Source organism: Tamandua tetradactyla, chromosome 21 (assembly GCF_023851605.1).
Source record: "Tamandua tetradactyla isolate mTamTet1 chromosome 21, mTamTet1.pri, whole genome shotgun sequence".
In the NCBI taxonomy this organism is placed as follows: domain Eukaryota; kingdom Metazoa; phylum Chordata; class Mammalia; order Pilosa; family Myrmecophagidae; genus Tamandua; species Tamandua tetradactyla.
The window spans coordinates 35,965,803-35,992,731 of record NC_135347.1 but is presented as its reverse complement, the minus strand read 5'-3'; the positions used below and the strand labels follow the sequence as shown (position 1 = coordinate 35,992,731).

At 38.7% G+C, this 26,929-nt stretch overlaps 1 protein-coding gene, 1 non-coding gene and 1 pseudogene across 2 annotated transcripts in view; 2 read left to right on the top strand and 1 right to left on the bottom strand.

Moving 5' to 3' along the window:
• Nucleotides 1-26,929, bottom strand: part of MCTP1 (multiple C2 and transmembrane domain containing 1) — a 599,962-nt gene that overhangs the window by 492,726 nt on the left and 80,307 nt on the right. The gene's annotated exons all lie outside the window — the stretch shown is intronic.
• LOC143665860 (U6 spliceosomal RNA) lies at nucleotides 11,725-11,831 on the top strand. Its single transcript, XR_013167255.1, has one exon. It is a non-coding gene; the product is annotated as a U6 spliceosomal RNA (small nuclear RNA).
• LOC143665769 (alpha-ketoglutarate dehydrogenase component 4 pseudogene) lies at nucleotides 19,201-19,562 on the top strand (annotated as a pseudogene).

Below are 26,929 nucleotides of genomic sequence, written 5' to 3'. Positions count from 1 at the left end.
AATTAGTCTTTTAGACATCTTTCTCTGCTGGTCTGATAAAACCAAAAGAACCTCCAAGATCATTCTTGCCTTGTCAACATTTATGGGGATTTTTAGATTCAACTTGATTTCCTATTAGCAAATAAAGCATTACATCCCGAAGCATCCTAAAGAATCATTCCACTGTCCAATGTCTCTGCATTTAAACAATTGTCACAAAAGTAACTAAGGGAATTGATGACCCCAAATCAATAAAATGAAGGTGCACACAGACTGGTCTAAATGAGGGCATGAGCCTTACTCTGCTTCTGAGAAAGGAAAATGAGATCAACGCATTTCTTTGCTTAATCCTTTACCCAGAGTTACCTTTTCTTATTTCTGAAAAGTGTGCCACTTTATTCCGGAGAGCAATATATGCGTGCTTATAGCCACAGTTAAGAGAAAAGACAGGTAGCTTCCAGAGAACGCTCAACAACTTATTATTGTGCTTTATACTGCTCAGAGGAATAAAATTTATTAATAACTATCAAGTAGGCTAATTATCTCTTCATCTTTCTCTCTCCTACTTCCCCATTCCCTCAACCCCACCTCCCATCACACACACACACACACACACACACACACACACTTCCTATTCTGTCACAAAAACACTAAAAAGCAATAAAGACTAGAAGACAGAAGATCCTGTCTCCAGATGCCAACCTAACTTCAGGATATAAAGATTTTTCCAATGTCCTAGGTGATAGGAACTAGCAAAGACAACAGGCTTTGACTTCAGAAGGACTTTAGTTTTAGTTCCAGCTCTGTGTGGCTTTGGCATGTAATTTAACCTCTCTGAACTTCCATTTCCTTACCCTTAAAATTAGGATGAAGCCTAATTCATATGCATGCTGTGAGGATTAAATGAAATATCATTTTTAAGGGGTCTAGCATACAGTATCAGGTACATAATACAACTCAACTGCTGTTTCATTTCAGCCTAAATTTGTGCACAAAGATTCTTGGCACCTTCTAATACTTGGAGGTGAACATTCCCATACACGCTCAGGGAGAAGCTAAGCAGCCAAATTAAACACATTGTAAGATGGTGTGGTTGCATATCGCTACATTACCAAACAGTACCATTTGTACAGTTTCTTGCAGAATCCATTTTAAGAGCAAATGATGTAAATACATTTGAGAAGTAACTGAAACTTAAGAAGAAAAATTAAAGCTACCACCTTGCTCACAATAGACATGGAAACCTAATGTAACTAGAACAACCCAGACAAAACTCCTTCCTGTGCAGGACTCACAGCATATGTAACAGTGCCTGAGAATTCATGTCCCCCCAGCAGCCCAAAGCTCAAGGGTGGGAGAATACAATCATTCCAGGTCCCTTGTCCCTTATGGACACCTCTGAGGTGTGACCTATTTTGTCTCTGGAGCCTCTGCAAGTTTGAGCCAGCTATGTTCTAAGCCTCTGCTTGACATTGCATCCTTGCCAGACTCACTTCCTCTCTCGTCCTGCCTTCCCACCAATTTTCTTGAGCAAGCTTCCTAATAAATCATGTTCACAGGAATCCTCCCCTCAGGGTGGGCTTCTAGGAAATCCAGTTAAGAGAGATGTCCATTTTGGGACACATCTGGGTAAAAACAGGTGGCTATGTCCACTTAATTAGGGTACAGGAATAACGGTGTAGATAAAGACATAAACAAGGCACAGATCAATAACTGAGAGGCTGGCTGTCCTCGCGGACATGTGATACTAACGATGACTGGCCCTGTACCTAGCTTTAATTTTGTGCCAGGCCTGGCTCACATTAGCTCATTTAATCCCCGCCACAACTTCAGGAGAGGTGGATACTATTATTATCATCTCTCTACGTTTCCAGCCAAAAAGGTTAAGTGACTTGTCCCAGCTCACACAGCTCACAAGCAGCAGACGTGGAATTCAGACCCAGGCACCCTGCCTCAGAGTTCACCTTTGTAACTTCCACACCACACAGCCCCCAGGGTAGTTAAGGAATCCTAATGTCATTGGTGCTAACATAGCATATACCTACTATTTAAGTTTGCCACAGGAACTGGTATTTCGAAAACCACATACTTACTCCTAATAACATTTTAGCTACAATTTTAATAGGACACCATTATAAAGCCATATCCTAAATTTAATCACATGTGCATGATTATGATTTTCTTGTCCCTTAACTAGATGGCCCTAACTTTCCAATTAACTTTTAATTTTTATTTTTAAAGTACATATCTGCTCTTTCATTTACCCTGCTAGATTAAAGGAATAAAGCTACTTAATCTTGATTTTTAATTTATTGCTGAAAGTATAGATAGACAATTTAGTTTCCCAATAAAATCCTGTAAAATTTATACATTCTATGGGCAATACTTGACATTCTGGGTCAGAAGATTCCACTTCAGTAAATACAATAATCAAATTGTCTTGGATCTATCTTTGGAGACATTTTATATTCTATTCTTAGAAAAAAGTACTTCTTTTTTTTTTTTCCAAAAATGTATTGTTAGTAAAATGCTGTAATGTAAAGAATCCAGATAAACCAACAACCCTATAGGTCATCATTACAAATAATTAGACTAGTATCATTTCATATCACCTTGGAAAAAAGCTGACAATTTCATGATTCAGACTGCATGACCTGGGTCCAAATGTTATACTAAGTGTGCATATTCCACACAAGTCATCTGTAAGTAAAGAATTCCATGACTGAAATCTTGGTGAAAGAATAGATGGCATAAATTCAGCCATTCCTATTTCTATACCCAAGAATTCTGAGGGAATAAGATGATGAAAGTGACAAAAATAAGAAAAACACCTAAAGCAAACCAGGAAGAGATAGTCATATTAAACATTCCTTTATTATAGTGTTTCTCTAGAGAAGCAAGAGGGTAGTGCTCCCCCAGGTGGCATTTAGAGATAACCTAGAGTAATTGTGCTTGTGCATTTAGATCCCAAAGCACCTAATGTTTTATTGTAAATGGTTTCTCTTTTATTTCCCCCTTATAACCGAATTAGGACATTATATTACCTTTATGAAATTATACATTTTACTTCATCATATTAAAGGAGCCATTACAAATGATTGTTATAAAAAGAGGGCATTTTATGACAGAATTGAAAACCGTTGCTCTGTAATAATCACAAATACAGAAAAGACTTCCTCAAATGGTCAATTTCTGTGAACAGAGCCTCAGAGTTGGATGGGATCTTGGTGTGACGCAGTGACTTCTGCTGGGTGTGTAACCTGCCTCTAGGTCATCCCAACCACGTGGTCTCTTCCTCGCCATCTCCTCCATTCAACATTTAAAAAGAAAGAGACAGGTCTTTAACTTGAACTTAATTGAGAAGGCATGAAATTACTTCTTCCAGCTTCCTCTTTGCCATGTCAAAACAAAAACATGCATCAGAACACATTCTGAATGGAATGTAGAACATCTTAAAGGGGCTTTGCTGGAAACAGAACATAAAGTAAAAGCTGGAAATTAAAACAATGAACTCCTGAGTTTTTCTAGCTTCCAGAAGAGAAGTTTTCTCTGTTTCTCAGAGACGTGTGCAATAAATAGCTCAGTAATCTCACACCAGCGGAATAACGCAGCAGGTACATGGTAAGGTTTGCTGTCTGCACTCACTATGGACTCAGTCTACTATTAATAACACCTGACAGACTGATTTGCTACTATTTTAAAAGAATCTTATAAAGACATGGCAGTTATTCATTTATTCATCGCCTGACACAGGTGTCAGCAGTATAGGTATTAAAATGTTAAAAACAATTCAGTTAATTTCCTTCTGAACAAAAATTCTTACCACAGGTTGGGTATTTATCAACTCCAAAGAAGGCAGTGACGTGGCTTTTGACACTGGGATGGGTATGTAAAAGAAACTTGAAGGCACTAGCTCCAAAGCAGATGAGCTACTGATAGATGAAACAACATCCCAGGAGCAAATAAACCAATACTAAGGTTTAAAAAAAGAGGAAACATATTGAAAATTGTCCTGTACCACTACTTAGCTCTTAACAATTCAGAGTGGTAAATGCTCAAAGGTCAAGCAAGAAAGAACACTTTAACCCTTCCAATTTAGATTTCACTGAGAGTCTATAGTGCTTACCCCTGCCACCTCTTCTTTCCCCAGGGTTCCCTCTCCCTCCTGTAAATCTGTGTCTTCCTTGGTACTGCTGGGTTTTTTTCTTCTATGTGCCTATGGGCATGTCCTTCCCCATTCTCTCCTCCCTAGCCAGTCCCCCTACATGCCTCTCTCTTCCTGGCTCCCTCACTCTTTCTCCTACCTCTCTTACCCGGCCATAATATGGAACAAGGCGTATGTGTCATTCAATGTATTTGTTCTTATTGTCATTGTCATTTTGGGAAAGTATGTTGTGTATATTCCAGTAGAGCATTGTCAGTGCATCATTTTTTTTGTTGAGTGACATTTAGTTAAAAGAGAATCTCCCCTTCTTTAAGCTTGCCTCCCCACCTTGAACAGTGAAAAGGAATATTATGCAGACCTTTCAAATTAGTCAAATTAGCACAGAAAGATCTCTGTGCCACTCTTCTTTCTTCAAGTGTATTTTCTCAGTAGTATGTATTTCCACTGTAAATGCTTTCTGTGATTATTCTCCCTGTTAACTAATTTCCCTCCCACCACTGAATACTCACTCAAAAACACTTATTTTATCAATTTAACAATTACTGAGAGCTTCTTTATTTTCTGTGACAGGATTTCATTAAGTTTTCCAGCTTTGGGCATTTTTGTTGTTGTTTGGTTTGGTCTGATATTTAACTTGTAAATTGTGACATTTAATTTTATGTAAAAACCCAACTTTAAAAAAATTCAAATGTCTGCTAAAGTTTACCAGCTTGCCTTTAAATAGCTAATTATAAACGTTGCTGATTTCAAGATGAATTTGAAGCAAAGAAAAAATAGAGATCATTTTTCACACGAGTTCATCAAGAAAGAACACTTAATTTTCTAAGGCAATTGACTGAACAGCTATGAGGTTCAAAGAAGAACGTGACTACAAAACACAAAGGCTTTTGAATTTATGCTTCAAAAGATGGTTAATAATTATCAAGAGAAAAGCTTGTCATGTGTGCAGATGTTCTGCTTGAGTAGAAACTGAAGGACTTGAAGCATTTTATGATGAAGGACTGAAAAACCACTCCTCACCTCCTTCAAGATGGAGCTCAGCACAAAGCTCAGATCCTCAGCAGCCTCCACAATTCAGAGATGACAAAGCAAAGGGGAGAAAATGCAATGGCCAGAGAGATCAGATTCTTGTCTGAGACTCTGCTTTAGCTGGAAGGCAACTTGTTGGGAATCATTAAAAAATTGAAAAATGTATCCCTTCCTCTAGAATCTGTGTGTTTACAATAGTCTAAGAGTAACACTATTTTCTTTCTGGTGATGGACGGAATCGTATACCTCTCCAAATCTGAAGGGCATAATGGAATGGTAACACTCTATAATACATATCATACTATTTTTCATCACTGGGTCATTCTCTTAAAGCAATGCTATCAATTAATAAATCTTTTCTTCTAAAATGGATAGGAAGGGTTTATCAAATACTGTGTCAAAGACCGTAAAAAACATAAAGTGTAAGGCATATCGCTACCCTCAAGAATCTTGTGATCTACTGGAAAGAAAGCTCCATATATGTAAACTGAAGTACACAGTTCAGACAATACATACTAGAGGAGCTCAAAATACAGCAATACCATACCATTATTCATTCAAATATTTATTAAAAGCTATTCTAAAAAATAAATAAGAAAAAAAAAAGCTACTCTACACAAGGCACTGTGATGCACTTTTGAAGCTGTTCTTGTTCTCCAAGACTGTAAGACTTAATGAGATAGATAAGGCATATCACAGCCAACACTAAAAAGCAATGGGACATAATAAATGACTATTAAAGTAGTTCCAACAAAAGACTATAAAATTAAAAGACTTCCAACATGTTGATCAGATATGACTTCAGGGTGAAGATGGTAGATGATCCAGGTTTTGAAGAAAAGGTAAGATTTCAGCAGACAGAATTCTGAGAAAAGATGGCTTTACTTGAAGAAATGACACAACCAAAAGAACAAGAACAAAAAAGGCAATGAATATTCAGGAATTAATTAGCTTCAGAGGAAAAGTTAGAGAAACCTAAGAGATATCTGAGGGAAAAGATTAGAGGGCTTATACCAAAAACTTAGAAAACCCTCCAGGGAGCCAATGGCAAGTTAATTCCAGGAGCCCACCAGAGAAGGATTACCAGAAGATTTGACTTGAGTTGGAACTTGGATTTTCTAAATCTCTTTATTCCAGCAGAGCCCAGAATAATGGAGAGGAAGAGGGAGGACATCCCAGGTGACGGCTATGATGTGCTTAAATAAGTGAAAGCTAAAAAGCACAGGAAGTTTGGAGTATAACAAGAACTAATCAATACCAGAATAAGCTATTTTATCTGACAATAGCCAGAGATGAATTTACAAAGGTATAATTAGGTTGAAGTTTGGAGATCCATAAATCTGATTAAAGAATCTGGGTTTTATTCTAAAGACAACATGGAGACATTCAGAAATTTTGAGCAGTGAAGTGATGTGGTGGGATTTCAGGGCTAATCTCTAGCCTCAAACACTAACAAACCATACCTCACATGCTGATGCCAACACTGATTAATTTTCCACTCAAATACTGGTCACTATATCTACAATCTCTCTTCTAAGATACCCCAAAGCGGCTGCAGTCCTGCCTTCATTCCTTCTCTCTGGGTCTTATTCTGCCTCACTGATGAGACGCAAGATCGGAGGTGGTGACACAGCGGCAGGGAGCTGGTGGCTAATGCTTTCAAAAAAATTATGCATCAAAGGTGGCTGAAAACTGGTGTCTACACACTCAACAGCTTAATGGGATTAGGGAAACAGACTTCATTCTTTCTCTAGAAGTTAGGACTGGAGAAAAGACCTTCCACGGATTTTTTCTACTCCTTTTTCCACACCCTTACCCTCCTCCGCTCACTCTCTCGCTGGTCACAGAACCCTCTGTATAACAGGGAAAAGAGAGGAGACTCCAGAGCTAAACCACATGCTTCAACTTTTCTTCTACCAGAGCAGATCCCTCGGCTTGTACAACAATAAAGAGGTAGGTATGTTTATTTTGTTAGACAAATTCTTAGAGAACATTTTCCATGTTACAGATGCTGTTCAAAGTGCTTTATTTATAGAAACTCAGTTAGCCCTCAATTTAGCTTTGTTATGGTGTCCAACTGTTTGGTCAAATATTGACCTAATAGCTGCTGTGGAAGCATTCCACAGATTGGATTAGCATCTACAATGAATTGACTGTAAGCAGATTCCTTCCATAAGGTAGGTGGGCCTCAGCCAATCAGTTGGAGGTCTTAACACGCAAGAATTGACAATTTCAGAGGTCAGAATTCCTGTCTCAAGACTTCAACCTCAACTCTTACCAAAAATACCAGCCTGCCAGCTTCCCCTAGGGAATTCAGACACAAGACCTCAACATCATCTTTGCTGGGATTTCCAGCCCGCAGCCTACAGAGGTCAACTTGCCAGCAACACCATCACGTGAGTTAACTTCTTATAATAAATCCCTTTAGTTTTGTTTCTCTGGGGAACCCTGACTAATATAGTGAAGTCTCATTATTAATCTCATCTTACAGATGAAGAAAATGAGGCACTGAAAGGTTAAGTGATTTTCCTAAAGTCACATAGTTTGTTAGTAACAGAGGTGGGACCAAACCATGCATTCTGATTTAGAATCCTTGGTTTTAATCACTATCTTCTGTAGCATCTTTATTCTGTCTCTGTTTCTGTTCCTTGAAACATGGCTCCTAGTGGGCTCTGTTGGGTGGGGGTAAGGGAGAAGTTTGAAAGGACACAATGTGGAGATTCCTAGATTTCCTTGATAAAATATGATCAGATGATCGTATGATTCAGCTCTCACAATGTGATGTGTGATTATGAAAACCTTGTGTCTGATGCTCCTTTTATCTACCTTATCAACAAACGAGTAAAACACATGGAATAAAAATAAATAAATAGGGGGAACAAATGTTAAAAAAATTTAGTAGATGGAAATGCCAGTGATCAATGAAAGGGAGGGGTAAGGGGTATGGTATGTATGAATTTTTTTCTGTTGTCTTTTTAATTCTTTTTCTGAATTGATACAAATGTTCTAAGACATGATCATGATGATGAATATACAACTATGTGATGATATTGTGAACTATTGATTATATATGTAGAACAGAATGATTGTAAGTTAAGATGTTTGTGTTTGTTGCTATATTTAAAAAAAATTTTTAATTAAAATATATATATATATATTATCAGAGCTCACCCCTAATCACTGCATGTCCCAGAAATATGTTTTCTGAAAAATTTAAGCTTGAACGAACTCAATTTGATGTCAATTCACACTGACAGCTGAAATAAGAACACCCCCTACACACTTTTTTAATAATTTACTTAAAACTCTATAATTAGTGTGTTCATAATCTCCCAACAGAACATGATGAAAACTGTATCATAATTTCCATTTAATCTTACTGTAAACATTGGTTTTCAAGCTCTTAATAGAGGCAAAACTTCAAATTGTTTGTAGAGAATGGTAGAAAATGAAAAATCATTATTGAGACTGCCACTAGAGGAAAACATTTTAATCAGTAGCTCAAAATATTATCTTCAGTAATCTCACAATAGTTCTTTTAATACAGTAAGGCACACAGTAATTTTCTAAATGTCACTGAAAATTTTAAAAATTAAACAAATATGACGGTTAATTTCATGTATCAACTTGTCTAGGTTATGGTGTCCAGCTGTTTGGTCAAGCAAGCACTGAACTATTACTGTGCAGGTATTTTGTAGGTGGATTTACATCATTAGTCAGTTAATTGCATCTACAACCAACAAAGTGATTGTATCTACAGTCAAATAAAGGAGGCTGCCCTAGGCAATAAGCCTCTTCACCCAGGCTATTAGGGTCTTAAAGTCAAAACTGAGGATTTCAGAAGTCCCAAAGAAGAATTTCTGCCTTTTCTTTAGCCAGCCAGCTTCTCCCGAGGAAAACAACTTCCCCTTCAATGGAGCTTCCAGCTTGTGACCTACCAATGCCCACAGTCAAGTAAGCCAATTCCTATAATAATCTCTTAACATTTATATATACTATATAATATACAGTATAATGTATGTAATATAGCATGATATAATATAAATAATATAATATAAAATTATATTATATTATATTGCAGTATAATATAATATAAATCAGTTCTGTTTCACCAGAGAACCCTAATACAACAAATGTAATCTGAACACTGGAGTAATCTGAAGCTATTTAGTGCATAAAAATCTCTATCACTTTATTTCTACCTAACATTTTCACATATTTATTGCAAGAAAGATGATCTTTAATCATCAAGAAAATTATGTATTTCAAATAAGAAACTGGTTATAATTTGTGGCCAAATCCAGTCATAAGAAAACTAATAAATAAGAATGTATTGAAATATATGTAGATGGACTTCTTACTTCCAGTTTCAGTTCTGACATATAAAGAGCTTGGAAATCATTACTCTCATTCTATAAGAAAAAGTGGAACAAATTGAAAAATCAATTATGTTCCTTAGGCCCGTTACAGAAGTGGGGCTATAGGAAAATCTAGAAACACAGGTGAATCCGGAGAGTCAAAGCTGAGATTTGCTTAACTGGAGCAAAGCCACCAGAGCTACAACTGGTAATTCTGATGGATTTCTGGAAGTTGAGTGGGCAGCATAACAGTAAGAAACACCCGGAGAACACACAGTCTGGGGGTTCACCTTTGGTAAACACACCAGGTTCTCACGGTGAAGCTCCGAGAAAGAGCTCCTCCTGGCTCTGGCCAGAAGAGGGGAGAGTCAGCTTTGTGAAATATACCAGAGGTTCTCCATAACAAAGGCCTGTTCTTCCAAAAGAGGGAAAGACTAAGAAAAAAAGGAGCCAACGTGGCAACTGCTGTAAGGAAATAACAATGGTCTGAACTGGACAGAGGAACCTTAGGTCTATTGAGAATAATATGATTAAATATAGATATTTAAAGCATCAGTGGCATCCCTACACATCTATACAAATAATAAAACTCTAATAAGGGAATATGAAAACAACTCTAGGTCAATAAGTTCAACAATTTTGATTAACCAGAAAAATTCCCTGAAAGGCACAAAGTTCATTTAAAAGAAATAGAGAACCTGATAAATACCTGGTTAATAGACTGACTGTTTAGTCAAAATTCTTTCTACAAAGAAAACTCCAGGCCCGTATGGCTTCACTAGTAAATTTTACCAAACATTTAAGGAAAAAGTAATACTGATTCTATACAAATTCTTCAGAAAAACTGAAAAGGAAGAATATTTTCTAACTAATTCCACAAAGGCCAGCATTTTCTTGCTATCAGAACAGATAAAGACATTGCCAGAAAAGAAAACTAGAGGTCTATATCCCTTATGAACATATTTGCAAAAATATTAAACAAAATATTAGAAAATCAGATCCAATAATACATAAAAAGATCCTATATCATAATCAAGTGGGTTTTCCCTCAAGAAGGCAAAGTTAATGTAACAATTAAAAAAAATTAATCAATATAATTTACCATATTAATGAACTCCAAAAGAAAAACTGTATGATCATGTCAATAAACACAGAAAAATCAGTTGACAAAACTCTAGTACTTATTGCTAAGAAAAACTCTCATCAAATCAATTATATGAAGGAATTCCCTCAACTAAATAAAGGTTATCTATAAAAAAAACCTAAAGCTAACATCATAATGGCAAAAGACAAAAGATTAAATGCTTCCCCCTATGATCAGGAACAAGACAAGGATGCACACTCTCAGCACTTCGATTCAACATCTGGAAGTTCTAGCCAGTGCAGGAAGAAAAGAAATAAAAAGCATTTAGTTTGGAAAGGAAGATGTCTTTATTCATTGATGTCAATGTCATTTATTTGTTGATGACATTGGAAACTGAATGTGGAAAAACTATGTTGAAATCTGTGGAAAATCCAGTGGGATCTACAGAAAAAGCTACTAGACCTAAAATGAGTTTAGCAACAATGTAATATACAGCATCAATATACAAAAAATCGATTGTATTTTTATATACTCACACAATAAGAAAGAGAAATTTTTAAAGAATATACTTATAATAGCATCAAACATATGAACTATTTAGGGATCAATGTGACCCAAAATGACCAAGACCTGAACAGTGAAAGCTACAAAGCATTGCAAACTCACTGCCCTCCCTCTCTCTACATGGGACATGACTCCCAGGGGTGTGAACCTTCCTGGCAATGAGGGACAGAAATTCTAGAATGAGCTGGGACTCAGCATCAAGGGATTAAGAAAACCTTCTCGACCAAAAGGGGAAAGAGTGAAATGAGACAAAATTAAGTGTCAATGGCTGAGAGATTCCAAACAGATTCGAGGGGTTATCCTGGAGGTCGTTTTTACGCATTAAATAGATATCACCTCTTTAGTTAAGGTGTAACAGAGAGGCTGGAGGGAACTGACTGGAAATGTAAAGCTGTGTTCCAGTAGCCATGTTTCTTGAGGATGACTGTATAATGATATAGCTTTTGCAATGTGACTGCGTGATTGTGAAAACCTTGTGTCTAATGCTCTGTTTATCTACCTTATGGACAGATGAGTAAAACATATGGATTAAAAATAAATAAATAGTGCTCGCTTCGGCAGCACATATACTAAAATTGAAACAATACAGAGAAGATTAGCATGGCCTCTGCGCAAGGATGACACGCAAATTTGTGAAGTGTTCCATATTTTTTAAAATAAATAAATAAATAAATAAATAAATAATAGGGGAACAAATGTTAAAATAAATTTAGTAGATTGAAATGCTAGCGATCAATGAAAGGGAGGGGTCAGGGGTATGGTATTTATTAATTTTTTTGTTTTCTTTTTCTGAATTGATGCAAATGTTCAAAGAAATGATCATGATGATGAATGTACAACTATGTGATGATATTGTGAGTTATTGATTTTATAACAAGAATGGAATGATATGATAATGTTCATGTTTATATGTGGATATGTTTCAAAAATAAAAATAATCAATCATTATCAAAATCTAACCACAATACTTTGTAGAAACTGACAAACTGAATCTAAAATTCATATGGAAATGCAAAGATCTAAACTAGCCAAAACAACATGGGAAAAGAAGACCAAAATTAAATAACTAACACTACCTGATTTCAGGACTTGTCGTAAAGCTACACTATTCAAGACTGTGTAATATTTGTGTAAAGATAAACAAATAGATGAACAGATCATAAAAGTAAGTCTATAAATAGTAAGTCCATAAATAGACCTCTACTTACAAGGAATACTGATGTTCAATAAAGATTGAAGGCCCTCAAAAAATGAGTTTTTACAGCAAAAAGGTGGTAAATAATTGGATAATTATATACAAAAAAAATTTAACCCATCATATACAAAATTGAGCACAAAACGTATCATAGGACTAAATGTAAAGCCCATAATTATAAGACTTTTAGAAGAAAACATAGGAGAAAATCTTTGTATACTTTGGGTTAACTATGACACAAAAACTTTTTTAAAAATTTCGATCTTTAAAAAACTCTGTTAAAATAATAATAATAATAATAATAACAAAAGACTGTTAAGAAAATGAAAAGGCAAGCTATAATCAGCGATAAAATATTTGCAAATCATATATCTGACAAAGGATTTGAATCCACAATTATAAAGAGATTTTTTTAATTAAAAAAATAAGACAAAAATGGTCAAAAAAATTTGAACAGACCCATCACCAAAAATAAGAAAGAAAAAGAAAAAGATAAAGATACATGAATGTCACATATGCACATTAAAAAGTTCTAAATGTCATTAGTCATTAGAGAAACGCAAGTTAAAAGCCACAATAAGGTATCACTACACACCTACCAGAATGACTACAATTTAAAAAACAAACCATACCAACTGATGGTGAGGATGTGGAGGAAGCGGAACTCATACACTTGTGGTAGGTGGAGAAACAGTTTGGTAGTTGCTTAAGAAGTTGACATACACCTACCATATGATTCAGCCATTCCACTCCTGGGTATATAACTAAGAGAAATGAAAGCACATGTAGATCTAAAAGACTTGTATCTGAATGTTCATAGTAGCTTTTATTCCTAATAGTCTGAAACTGGACACACTCCAAACTTCTACCAAAAAGTGAATATGTAAATTAGTTGCTATATATAGTCATACAATGGAAAATTATTCATCAGTAAAAGGACTGCACAAGTAATGCATACAACATGAATCTCAAAATGATAATGCTGAGTGAAAGAAGTCACGACAACCAAAAAAATACCTATTTTATTAGCCATTTATATAAAATTCCAGAGAATGCAAATAAATCTATAGATACAGAGAGCAAATCAGTGTTTGCCAAGGGGTGGTGAGAGGCAGGGCTTATAAAGGCGCATGAGGAAACTTACGTGGGTGATGAATGGGTTCATTATTTTTATTTTGGCAGTGTCTCCCAGGAACATAAATCTATAACATCCATCAACTTGAACACTTTAAATACAGGTAGCAGCTTATTGTATATCAATTATACTTCAACTAAACAGTCAGGAAAACAGGTTATTAAAAATATTTGGTATTAATTATTTAAGAGTAAGAACTGTATATAATATTCTATAAAATTTCTATTTCATTAGTTAAAAGTCTAAAATACAAAAATTGAAAAACTAAAGATAAGCTATCTGGAAAACCTCTTAAAGGCTCTTATACTTATAAGAATTTATAAGATCTGATAAAAACGCTCTGTCACTGTAATTTTTAAAAAATCATTTTTCTTCATTTAAATGTTCACATTGCAGTAAATAAAAATTTAGATTATTATGTAATCAGATGACAAACTACTAAATATTCTTTACTAAAGGGAAGAACATTTTGTGTATAATAGGCATCTAATTTGAAAGTTGCTTAGGCAAGTTAAAGTAAAGCTATAAATCAAATTAAAGCAATAAATCAAACTTATTTACATCAAAATCAAAAGTGGTATCAATAATGAATCATAGCCTATTTTCTCCCTTCTTTTGAATATTTCTTACCTCAAGTACATTTTCTAAAATCTATCAAAATGTTTTAAAAAGGAGGGCTTGTCACGTCTTCCCTAGAAAGGTAGGTGCAGGAAATAGAGCCAATTCATCCTGTGGAGAGCTGTCATTAGCACACTGTGAGGGTAAGATGTTCATGGATCTGGAAGGTCGAATTCCCCCTACTAGGGTGCAAATAATTATTACATTACATGGCACAAGAGATTGCGCATTTGTAATTAAGGTTACTAGTCAGTAGGCCTTAAAACAGATTACTTTGTTGGGTCTAACCAAATCACATGAGCCCTCTGTGGTGGCTTGGAGCCATGTACCCCAGAAAAACATGTTCTTAAACTTAATCCATTCCAGTGGGTATGAACCCATTATAAATACAATGATTTGATGAGGTTATTTCAGGTATGCTGTGGCCCAACTGAATCAGGATGAGTCTGAATCCTATTACTGATGGCCTCATAGGGAAGGCCAATGAGATAGAAAGTGAAAGGGAGCAGCCAGACAGTGAAAGTCAATGGGAACTGGAAGAGAAAGCAGAAGTCGGAGGGGCCATCATGTGTGTTCCATGTGACAGAAAAGTCAAGGACACCATAGGTTTCTGGGAGAAAGACTGCCTTGATGATACCTTGATTTTGGAGTTCTCCGAGCCTCAAAATCATGAGCCAATAAATTCCCACTGTTTAAGCCCATCCACTGCATGCTGTTTGTTTTGGTAGTTAGGTAACTAAAACAATCTTTTAAAGCAGAGGGTTTCCTAGCTGGTTGCTTCAAAATTTGGGCTGCCCATTTGATTTCAGTTAACATGTAGCAATGACAAGATTTTCCATCTTTGAGGACATTTACAAAGGCTTCACGGCTGCACTGACCCATCCACTTGGTCATCTAAATGTATCCCCTCCAAAATGTTTTCTCAAAAGAGGGAGAAAAAGCCTTGTCCCAAAGTCTCCCTATCATACAAATACAAGATCTGATTTGCTGAAAAAACATTAAAAAGCCCACTGAGCCCCCCAGTGGTAAAATCATAAGTGTTACGATGCACTTGGATACCCTGAAGAAACTCCTGAAGACAGGTGGAAAGAAAAGAAACAATATTCAGTCAATTCAGGAGTTTGGAGTTTTCAAATTCCTGGACTTTCTGTAAGTACAGTCACTCTAGTATAACACAGTGACCATTGTCCAAGCATTCCATTTTCTGGAAAATCTCTTCCAGCTAACAGAATAACAGAAAAGTTTTCTCAAATATATTTACTGTACTTTGAGGTGTCCTTATGTTCACAGCCAAAGTTTTAATAAACAACTTAATTAAAGGTGTTGTCATGACACACATTTGCTAAGTTTAGTTCTGGGTGTGAATTATAAGACCTGTGAAAATCTAATGTAAATACGAACACTAGTCATTCCTAGATATCTGTAATCTAAGACTGAATTTCTTAATTCAGAGACTATCTGCTTTGGGTTAATGATGCTCAATAAATTTGCTAATTATTTTTTCTTGCTATAGGCATTCCCCACCATTGAGTTACATAGTCTCTTGGCTTTTATAATTTTTTTTTTAAAAATATTACTGTTCAAAACAAACAAACATTCTTGATATACAAACATTCTACATATGGTATATAATCAGTGGCTCACAATATCATCAAACAGTTGTGGGCTTTTACAAATCTCTTCTTTGCTTTTCTAATTTCCAAAGGACTGAGGGGGTGGAGAGAAGTGGGAGGGGGGCCCTTGTTCTTGATGGCTGTCAAGACAGATGACCTCTCTTTCTATAAGGCTCTTGACATTTGATTACACCAACCTCTATCCTTCCTCATTGAAATCATTGAGCCAGGGATCCAATTCATTGAATATTTTTGCTACAGGCTTAGAGCCTTCTCTCTCCCTCATTATTTCATCCATTCATTCACTCACACATTTACTCACTCATAACTCATCCAGCAAATATTTACTGGGTTACCTATAACAAGCTATGAATATAATAGTAAGCAAAACAGTTTCTACCCACATAGAATGTACTAATTAGAGTGTAGACTCTAATTAGGGTAGACTCATTTACTACTCATATGCTTACTGAGAATGTAATTTAAGAGATTTGAAAGTGCAGGAGGAATTAATTAGGCAAAGACGAATGGAAACAGACGGGCATTTCATACACAGGGATGAGCACGTGCAAAGGCTCTGAGGTGGGAATTGAGCACATATGACATGAGCCTAGGCACCGGCAGGAGACAAACTTGGAAGCTCTCCCTGATTGCTGCAGTAGCCACCTTAAGGTCCTTTGCTTACACTACTGTCTTCATCCCCAGTCTATTTCCAATATAGCAGCCATAGTGATTCTTTTAAAAGTTAAGACAATGCCATTACTTTGCTCAAACCCCCCTGAAGCTTTGTACTTCACACAGAGGAAAAGCCGAAGTCCTCACAAAGATTCACAAAGCCCTACCTGATCTGGCCCCATGTTGCCTCGATGACCGCCCCTCCTACCATTCTCTGCCCTCCTTCACCCGCTCCAGCCACTCTGGCCTCCTCAATGCTCCTAGCACACCCCAGACAGGCTCCCAAGTCAAGGTCTTTGCTCTGGCTGTTCCCTCCACCTGCAATGCTCTTCCCCCGACAAGCAGGTGGCTGACTCCCTGACCACCTTCAAGTCACTGCCCCAGTCTCACTTTTTCTATGAAACCTAGCCTGTCCACACAATTAAAAAATGAAAATCCTTTCCCTACTCCAGCACTCTTCATCCCCCTTGCCATGTGCTGTTTTTCCTTTTTTCCAGCTAACATTCCGCTGCTCTCCTCCAGTGATTTCATCTGCTCCCATTGTGTTATCTGCCACTTATACGAGGCTAGATCTCAAATCCACATCCCTTAGTTTCCAGTGGCTATGATAAATACCACTGAATGGTGTAGCTTAAATAATGGGAACTTACTGGGTAACAGCTCTGAATCTAGAAGTTCAAAATCGAGCCTTCAGGAAGGTATTGTTTTTTTTCCCCCAAACCTGTAACATTCTGGTGCTGGCAGCCAGTGATGTTCTGCAGTTCCTTGGCTGATATCCAACCTCGCCTTTCTCTTCCAGTTCCCGCTGACTTCGGGCTTCCAGCTCCTCCTTCTGACTACATCTGAATTTCTTCTGCTTAGAAAAGACTTCAGTAATCCCAATTAGGGCGCACCCTCATTCAGTTGTAATATAAAACCTTCAAGAGTTCTTATATACAATGCCTTCACATCTACACAGGAATGCAGAATAAGAATAAAAACAAGTATATATCAGAGCACATACTTAATCTGCCACATGGCATCCCCCTCAGGCTTTGCCTGGTCACTCTTCAGAGCTTTAGATGCCTGCATTCAGATGCCTGCTAGCTTAAACACTTCGATAACTCATGGGCAGTCAAAGTCCAACATTACATCTTTCTTTACTACAAACCTTATCTTGACCTGCATTTGCTCTTCCAACGGCAAGTTCAGGTGGTTACTCCACCCTGAAACTTAAGCAGCTTCTTACTTTCTGTCTTTCCAAATCCAACCATCGCCAATCTTACTGATTTTACTTCTGAAACAAATTCTCAACTCTACCAATATCTCAATCTGGTACTCCTCATCATGCTCCTTGGCTATTCCATTAGCCTCCTAAATGGTCTTGATGCTGTCAAACCCAATTTCCACATTGTTGTCACTCAAACTACTAGAGAATGATCTAAAATACAAATTTGAGCAATTCACTCTCCTCCTCAAAACACTTCAGTAGGAAAAAGCCTAAACTATTAAGCTTGGTAAAGAAATCCCCCTATGAAATAGCTCCTCGCCAGTCACTCAATCCACCCCAGCCTCATACTGGATACCCCAGCAATTCTAAACCACCTGCGGTCCAACCCCTGTCTTGCACTCACCACACCTCTTCTCTACTAAGTGAACTTCCACTCATCATTTGAGATAATTCAGGAAACCTCTGCTCCCCAAATGAGCTAAAGACCCTTCCTTTATATTTTACTAACACTCAGTGTACACCTCCACCTGGTAGAGGTTGAGTTTTAAAATACACATTTAACCCAAGTTGAGACTGAAATCTAATTTTACCACAACAGAATATATGTACGGACTATAAGAATAACCAATATTTTTCAACTGGGAGAGGGGAGAAGAGACCAAAACTGAACTAAGGAATTTTATTGCAAGGCTATGCACAGGTAGGCTGAAGCCTCAGATGGCGACAGTCCTGAGCAAGGGAAGGAGTACAGCTTATACAGGATGGTTGGCAGAAGCAGGGAAAGGGAGGTGGTGGAATTTCATTGTCTAGCTTGGGCAGGGAAAATGGCAAGTTTTCACCAGTCGTTTTAGAAGCAAGCGCTAAGCAGGGAGCTGGTAGCTCTTCATTGGTGAGGTTTAAATTTTAAGTGCTACCGTAGTCATGCAGGGTTCTAACTGCCAAAGGATGGATGTTGGATAAGGAAACCTTATCACAAGACTGCAGCTGCCAGAGCTGCAACTACTGGAGGGCAAGAGGTATCAGGCAACTGTTGCATGGGCTAGGGTGGGCTCAATGAGTTTCCTGGGAATCATGGGTGGGGGAAGTTTCTTGGAATATTTGTTAGGGGTTGGTCATGGTCATAGCTAACAATAATTATGAAATACTATCAAATATTTTAATTGACATTGAATCATATTTTCATTATGAAAAATATTAGCAGTAAAAATTTTACAACAATTATTTCTCAGCTCTGCAGTTCATTAGATTGCTCCTGTAGTCGCCATGCTACATATTTGGTTTATTAAGTAGATGCTCATTTTTAACTGAGCTTAATCAATCTTTTGGAGTACATGACTCTAACATCTTCTTCTTTTCTTCACACTTTGAATGTTATTTATTATGGCCAAGTGAAAATTTCTATGGAAACTATTATATACATTATTATGCAATTTTTCCTCCCTATGAAATCTAGAGTCCTGAAGTTGCTATTCTGCTTTTAACGCATTCTTATAGAAATAAGAATTCCCAAACTGGATTTGCTCTTGGAATACCCATAGCTTCAATAGAATAAAGGTAATTTTGCCTGAGTAATAGATGCTAGCATACACACAAACAATTCTACAAAGATTAGAAATCCATGATCTCATCACGGGCAGCAAGATGGCTTCTGCCAGTAGGGTAGTCCAGGAGGTCAAGACACGTCCTCCATGGATAAGGTTCCCTGACAGAAGAGACGATCCTAAACTCAATGTACCAGAAGCTTTGAGATCAGCAGGAACACCACCTCACTCATTTGCAATTTCACAGCACTCTATGGGAAGTAAATCACCAGATTTGCTGATGCCTCAGCATCCTCCAGATATTTCAGAAATAGTAAAATCATTACCTCAGAAATACAGAAGGAAACAATGCCTCAAGAAGAAACTGAATTTATCCAACGGGGAAGTCCAGAATAATCACGGACAAGGCTGCTGTTCATCATCAGCAAAAGAATTATCTTTATAATAAAAGGACTTCCAAATGACAAATGAGCTATTGTACATTAAACTTCAATAAAATATTTTTTAAAAAAATGAAAGAAAATGTAAATGAACACTTGTATCTCCCAATTTATATATCTTGGTCAGCTTCTCCACAAGTTTACCTAACTATTTATAAGCTTTTTAATTACTAAAGTGTACATGTTTAAATGCTAGCCAATTAATTTACTCTTATCAAATTTTTCTGCTGTCAAACTATTAAAAGTATATGACGGCTGGTAAAATATCACAGGTTTCACCTAATTTCACTTTTCTTTCCAGTGCTATTTAGAAATGGAAAGAATCTATCAGGCAGAATGGTTGGTGATTAGCATCAGTGAAATAATGACTCCATTATTCGTTCTTAATTCTTTAATGTTTTTACATTGGCAAGATTACTGAAGTACAAGTGGTTTAATAAGCATATACTACTTTTATAAGGATAAAAATATAGCCAAGGTGCAACAGGTGACTTGGTATTAAGACTCGGGAGATAATAAAGATTATTACTTGTAACCTATATTCAGAAAAAATGTGGAAGACTATAAAAAGGAAAATAAATTAAGGGTTCAAAGTGAGTATACTATAGGAATATGTGTTTGACTAGAAATTGTGATTACATTTTGGTGGTTGTCAAAATGTCATGTTCTTTGGTTTATTTTACCATTTTGATTGTGATCATGCATGCAAATCCTGATAATCAGTAAGTTTCTCAAATTTAATATCTGAAAGCTTCATAAAATCAACCTAAAGCTTTCCTTATTAAAAGCAATTTATGGAATTTTAATAAGGTCTACCTGTGCCAAGAGTAGGTAATTATCATGTAAGTAAAAGCTCACAAAGCTAAATAAATTTTCTTCCACATCTTAAAAAAAAAAGAAAGAAATCCATACCTCCTTTGTACTCTTCTGCCTTGTATTGCTCTTCTGCCTTATTTCAGTATTTAAATTTTTATATTTAAATATATATTCTTTTACCTATATATAAGTGTATTAGTTAGGGTTCTCTAGAGAAACAGAATCAACAGGGAACACTTGCAAATATAATATTTATGAAAGTGTCTCACGTGACCGTAGGAACGCAGAGTCCAAAATCCACAGGGCAGGCTGCGAAGCCGATGACTCTGATGGATGGCCTGGATGAACTCCACAGGAGAGGCTCACCAGCCAAAGCAGGAATGGAACCTGTCTCCTCTGAGTCCTCCTTAAAAGGCTTCCCATGATTGCATTTAGCATCACTAATTGCAGAAGACACTCCCCTTTGGCTGATTACAAATGGAATCAGCTGTGGATGTAGCTGACGTGATCATGACCTAATCCTATGAAATGTCCTCATTGCAACAGACAGGCCAGCGCCTGCCCAATCAGATGAACAGGTACCACAACTTGGCCAAACTGACACCTGTCCCTAACCATAACAGTCCACCCCTTGTCAACTTGGCACCTATATATATATAGGTACCACCTTAGACCATACTTAATTTCCAAATGAAAACAAATAAGCACACATTTTTTCTTTTACCTGACAATACTCAACTGTCCAGCATATAACTGGAAACACATTAAATCTCTCCAGAATAGGGTGCAAATTCTTGGGCAACATTCATTCTTACACTTGATATCTTACAACTTAAATAGTATAACATAAACAAAACAGTATTACAGTCCTCGTTTCTGTAACTGATCACGTGGTCGAAGTTCATATTTATCACTACCTTCTTCCACTACCCATTTCATGTTCCCTTTCCCCTCAGCAAGCACTTCAGCTGGCCGTGGTTCTTTGCCTGGTGGGGTGACCCAAACCCTCATTCCTGAAGTCTCAGAGCCATTAGTGGTCCTGCCTGGATTGTGTTGTTGCAGTTTTCCATTGATTTTAATCACAGGGCATGGTAGTACTAATAGACGCCCCAGGGGATCTTCTATATTCCAAGAAAACTCTTCTTTACCTCCATTATGTAGTTGCAATCCTACTTCCTTCTGATAGTCAGGGTCAATTACCCCAGATAAAAATGTAATCCCCTTCTTGGTGTGTTGATCCAGAGGCATAAGTAGCCCAAAGTGACCAGGTGGCAATCTTAACTTCCAGTTCAGTGGTATCACTGTTGTTTCTCCTGGAGAAAGCACACCCCATTGTGGAACTAAAACCTGTAGACCAGCAGAACTCAGGGTAGCAGGGACAGGGAGCAAAAATTTTCCTAGTGGATCACTAGGAATAATAGTGAGTGGCACCACACCCATTTCCACCCCTTGGTTCCTGGACCCATGGATCCTTGCTATGGGAGAAACAGCACCATACAGCGGACGCTGATTCAGAGCATATACAGCTTCCTGGAGAACATTACCCCAGCCTTTCAAGTTTTTGCCACCTAGTTGGCACCGTAATTGAGTTTTCAAAAGGCCTCCACTGTTCTATCAATCCAGCTGCTTCTGGATGATGGGGAACATGGTAAGACCAGAGAATTCCATGAGCATGTGCCCATTCCCGCACTTCATTTGCTGTGAAGTGTGTTCCTTGATCCGAAGCAATCCTACGTGGAATGCCATGATGATGGATAAGGCATTCTGTAAGCCCACGGATAGTAGTTTTGGCAGAAGCATTGTGTGCAGGGAAAGCAAACCCATATCCAGAGTATGTGCCTATTCCAGTTAGAACAAATCGCTGCCCCTTCCATGAAGGGACTGGTCCAATGTAATCAACCTGCCACCATGCAGCTGGCTGGTCACCTCGGGGAATGGTGCCATATCGGGGGCTGAGTGTGGGTCTCTGCTGCTGGCAGATTGGGCACTCAGCAGTGGCTGTAGCCAGGTCAGCCTTAGTGAGTGGAAATCCATGTTGCTGAGCCCATGCATAACCTCCATCCCTACCACCATGACCACTTTGTTCATGAGCCCATTGGGCAATAACAGGAGTTGCTGGGGAAAGAGGCTGACTGGTATCCATAGAACGGGTCATCTTATCCACTTGATTATTAAAATCTTCGTCTGCTGAAGTCACCCTCTGGTGTGCATTCACATGGGACACAAATATCTTCATGTTTTTAGCCCACTCAGAAAGGTCTATCCACATACTCCTTCCCCAGACCTCTTTATCACCAATTTTCCAATTATGGTCTTTCCAAGTCCCTGACCATCCAGCCAAACCATTAGCAACAGCCCATGAGTCAGTATACAAACACACCTCTGGCCAGTTTTCCTTCCATGCAAAATGAACAACCAGGTGCACTGCTCGAAGTTCTGCACACTGGGAGGATTTCCCCTCACCACTGTCCTTCAAGGACACCCCAGAAAGGGGTTGTAATGCTGCAGCTGTCCACTTTTGGGTGGTACCTGCATATCGTGCTGAACCATCTGTAAACTAGGCCCGAGTTTTCTCTTCCTCAGTCAATTCACTGTAAAGAACTCCCCAAGAGGCCATAGCTCTGGTCTGGGAAAGAGAAGGTAATGTGGCAGCAGGAGTGGAAACCATGGGCATTTGTGCCACTTCTTCATGTAACTTACTTGTGCCTTCAGGACCTGCTCTGGCTCTATCTCGTATATACCATTTCCACTTTACAATAGAGTGCTGCTGTGCATGCCCAACTTTATGGCTTGATGGGTCAGACAACACCCAACTCATGATAGGCAACTCAGGTCTCATGGTAACTTGGTGGCCCATGGTTAAGCGTTCAGTCTCTACTAAGGCCCAGTAGCAGGCCAAAAGCTGTTTCTCAAAAGGAGAGTAGTTATCTGCAGCAGATGGTAAGGCTTTGCTCCAAAATCCTAAGGGTCTGCGTTGTGATTCTCCTATAGGGGCCTGCCAAAGGCTCCAGACAGCATCTCTATTTGCCACTGACACTTCCAGCACCATTGGATCTGCTGGATCATACAGCCCAAGTGGCAGAGCAGCTTGCACAGCAGCCTGGACCTGTTGCAGAGCCTCCTCTTGTTTAGGTCCCCACTCAAAATTAGCAGCTTTTCTGGTCACTCGATAAATGGGCCGGAGTACCACACCCAAATGAGGAATATGTTGTCGCCAAAATCCAAAAAGACCCACTAGGCGTTGTGCCTCTTTTTTGGTTGTGGGAGGGGCCAGATGCAGCAATTTATCCTTCACATTAGAAGGGATATCTTGGCAAGCCCCACACCACTGGACACCTAGAAATTTTACTGAGGTGGAAGGCCCCTGTATTTTTGCTGGATTTATCTCCCATCCTCTGACACGCAAATGCCTTACCAGTAAATCTAGAGTAGTTGCTACTTCTTGCTCACTAGGTCCAATCAAAATGATATCATCAATATAATGGACCAGTGTGATGTCTTGTGGGAGGGAGAAACGATCAAGTTCTCTGCGAACAAGATTATGACATAGGGCTGGAGAGTTGATATACCCATGAGGTAGGACAGTGAAAGTATATTGCTGACCTTGCCAGCTGAAAGCAAACTGTTTCTGGTGGTCCTTACTAATAGCTATTGAGAAAAAAGCATTTGCCAGATCAATAGCTGCATACCAGGTACCAGGGGAAGTACTGATTCGCTCAAGCAATGATATTACATCTGGAACAGCAGCTCCAATTGGAGTTTCCACCTGATTGAGTTTACGATAATCCACTGTCATTCTCCAAGACCCATCTGTTTTCTGCACAGGCCAAATAGGAGAGTTGAACTGGGATGTGGTGGGAATCACCACCCCTGCATCTTTCAAGTCCTTAAGAGTGGCAATAATCTCTGCAATCCCTCCAGGAATACGGTATTGCTTTTAATTTACTATTTTGCTTGGTAGGGGCAGTTCTAGTGGCTTCCACTTGGCCTTTCCCACCATAATAGCCCTCACTGCACGAGTTAGAGAACCAACGTGGGGATTCTGCCAGTTGCTCAGTATGTCTATGCCAATTATACATTCTGGAACTGGGGAAATAACTACAGGATGGGTCCAGGGGCCCACTGGACCCACTGCGAGACGGACCTGAGCTAAAACTCCATTGATCACCTGGCCTCCATAAGCCCCCACTCTCAGTGGTGGTCCAGAGTGACGTTTTGGGTCCCCTGGAATTAATGTCACTTCTGAACCAGTGTCTAATAATCCCCAAAATATCTGATCATTTCCTTTTCCCCAATGCACAGTTACCCTGGTAAAAGGCCGTCGGTCTCCTTGGGGAAGACTTAGAGGAAGGTTAGCAGTATAAATTTGTGGCTGTGTAACAGGTTTCTCCCCCTTAGGGACCTGGCCTCCCCTTCATTCAAGGGGCTCAGGGTCTGTAAACTGTTTCAAGTCTGGAAATTGGTTAAGGGGCCGTGACTCTTTCAGGTTAGACTTCTGTTCCCTTGACCTAGAACTCTTTTGTTTATACAGCTCCAACAAGAATTTAGTAGACTGCCCTTCTATTGTATTTCTAGGCACCCCATGATTTACTAGCCAATGCCACAAATCTCTGCGTGTCATATAATTTTGATGCCTCCTTTGAGTTTGTTGTCTATTATAATACCCACGTCTACCCTGTCTTTGGTGATTAAGTGCTGCCACCTGGCTTCTGCCAACTCGGGATCCTGTCATCCCCATTGTGTTTAAGGATTCCAGCTCAGTGACAGCAGTTCCTACAGTAATATCTGACCTACAGAGAAGTGCAACCACAGAGCTCTTGAGGGATGATGGTGCTAGTCTCACAAATTTATTTCTCACTGTTCTGGTAAAAGGTGCATCCTCTGGACATTCCTGGGGTGTAAGAGCAGGCTTTGCATGATAAATCCACTCTAACATCCCAATCTCTCTAAGCCTCTGGATCCCCTCATCTACATTATACCAGGGCAGTTCTGGCATTTCAACCTCAGGTAATGTTGGCCACCTTTTGATCCATGTTTCAACCAACCACCCAAACAAGCTGTTAACACCTTTTCTAACTGCTCTAGCTATAACATTGAATGCAGAATCTCTGCTTAGTGGGCCCATATCAATAAATTCAGCCTGATCCAGCCTTATATTCCTCCCACCATTATCCCACACTCTTAAAATCCATTGCCACACATATTCCCCTGATTTCTGTCTATATAAATTGGAAAACTCACACAGTTCTTTTGGAGTATAACGTACCTCCTCATGTGTGATACTTTGTACCTCACCTTTAGGGGCCTGCTGGGACTTTAGTCTAGTTATAGGTCTAGAAGAAATGAGGGGTGGTGGGGGGTGGGTCATGAAAAGAATTAGAAATATCTTCCAAGCCATTTGCTTCAGGGCTTTCATTTGCAGTTTCATCTGGTGAAACAGGATTAATCACTCTAGGGCTAATCCCTTCAGGAGGAGGTTGGGTGGCCAATTCCTCAAGGCAGGCTGGAGGTGGGGTGGCTATGTCCTCAGGGCAGACTATTACAGGGTTATCTAAAGAAGGCTCAGCATGGTCTAGGGTTTCAACCTCACCCCCAACATCATTATCAATCCATATGTCACCATCCCATTTTTCAGGGTCCCACTCCTTTCCAATCAATGCCCTCACTTTAACGGCAGACACCATGCAAGACTGAGATTTCAGTTTACGTTGTAAAGTTGCTACTCTAACAATAAGATTCTGAGTCTGATTTTCAGAGATCTCAAGTCTACGGCTACAGGAAATAAGATTTTCCTTCAGGATACTCATAGAAACCTCTACATCTTTCAGACGGCACTTAAGCTTCTTGTTTGAAGCCTTAAGCCCACCCCTTTCGCCCTTTAATGTAGACAGTGTATCTAACAACAACCAACCAACATCTCTGTAACTTTTATTTCTATAAAACTCTGTAAAGGTGTCAAAAACATTATCCCCCGGAGTCTGGCTTCGTACAAGCGAAGCATTAGGAGAATCGAATGATGATATTTTGACTATCTCCTTTGCCAACTCAGTCCATGGATTGGGAGTGTCATTCTGATTACGGGAATCAGAGTCCTTAGTGTCTCTGAGTCCAGTCAGAGTAGAAAACCATTCATAAAAACCCATTTTTAAGATTGTGTTCTTTAAGAACCACTCCTGGTACCAAGATGTATTAGTTAGGGCTCTCTAGAGAAACAGAATCAACAGGGAACACTTGCAAATATAAAATTTATGAAAGTGTCTCACGTGACCGTAGGAATGCAGAGTCCAAAATCCACAGGGCAGGCTGCGAAGCCGATGACTCCAATGGATGGCCTGGACGAACTCCACAGGAGAGGCTCACCAGCCAAAGCAGGAATGCAACCTTTCTCCTCTGAGTCCTCCTTAAAAGGCTTCCCATGATTGCATTTAGCATCACTAATTGCAGAAGACACTCCCCTTTGGCTGATTACAAATGGAATCAGCTGTGGATGTAGCTGAGGTGATCATG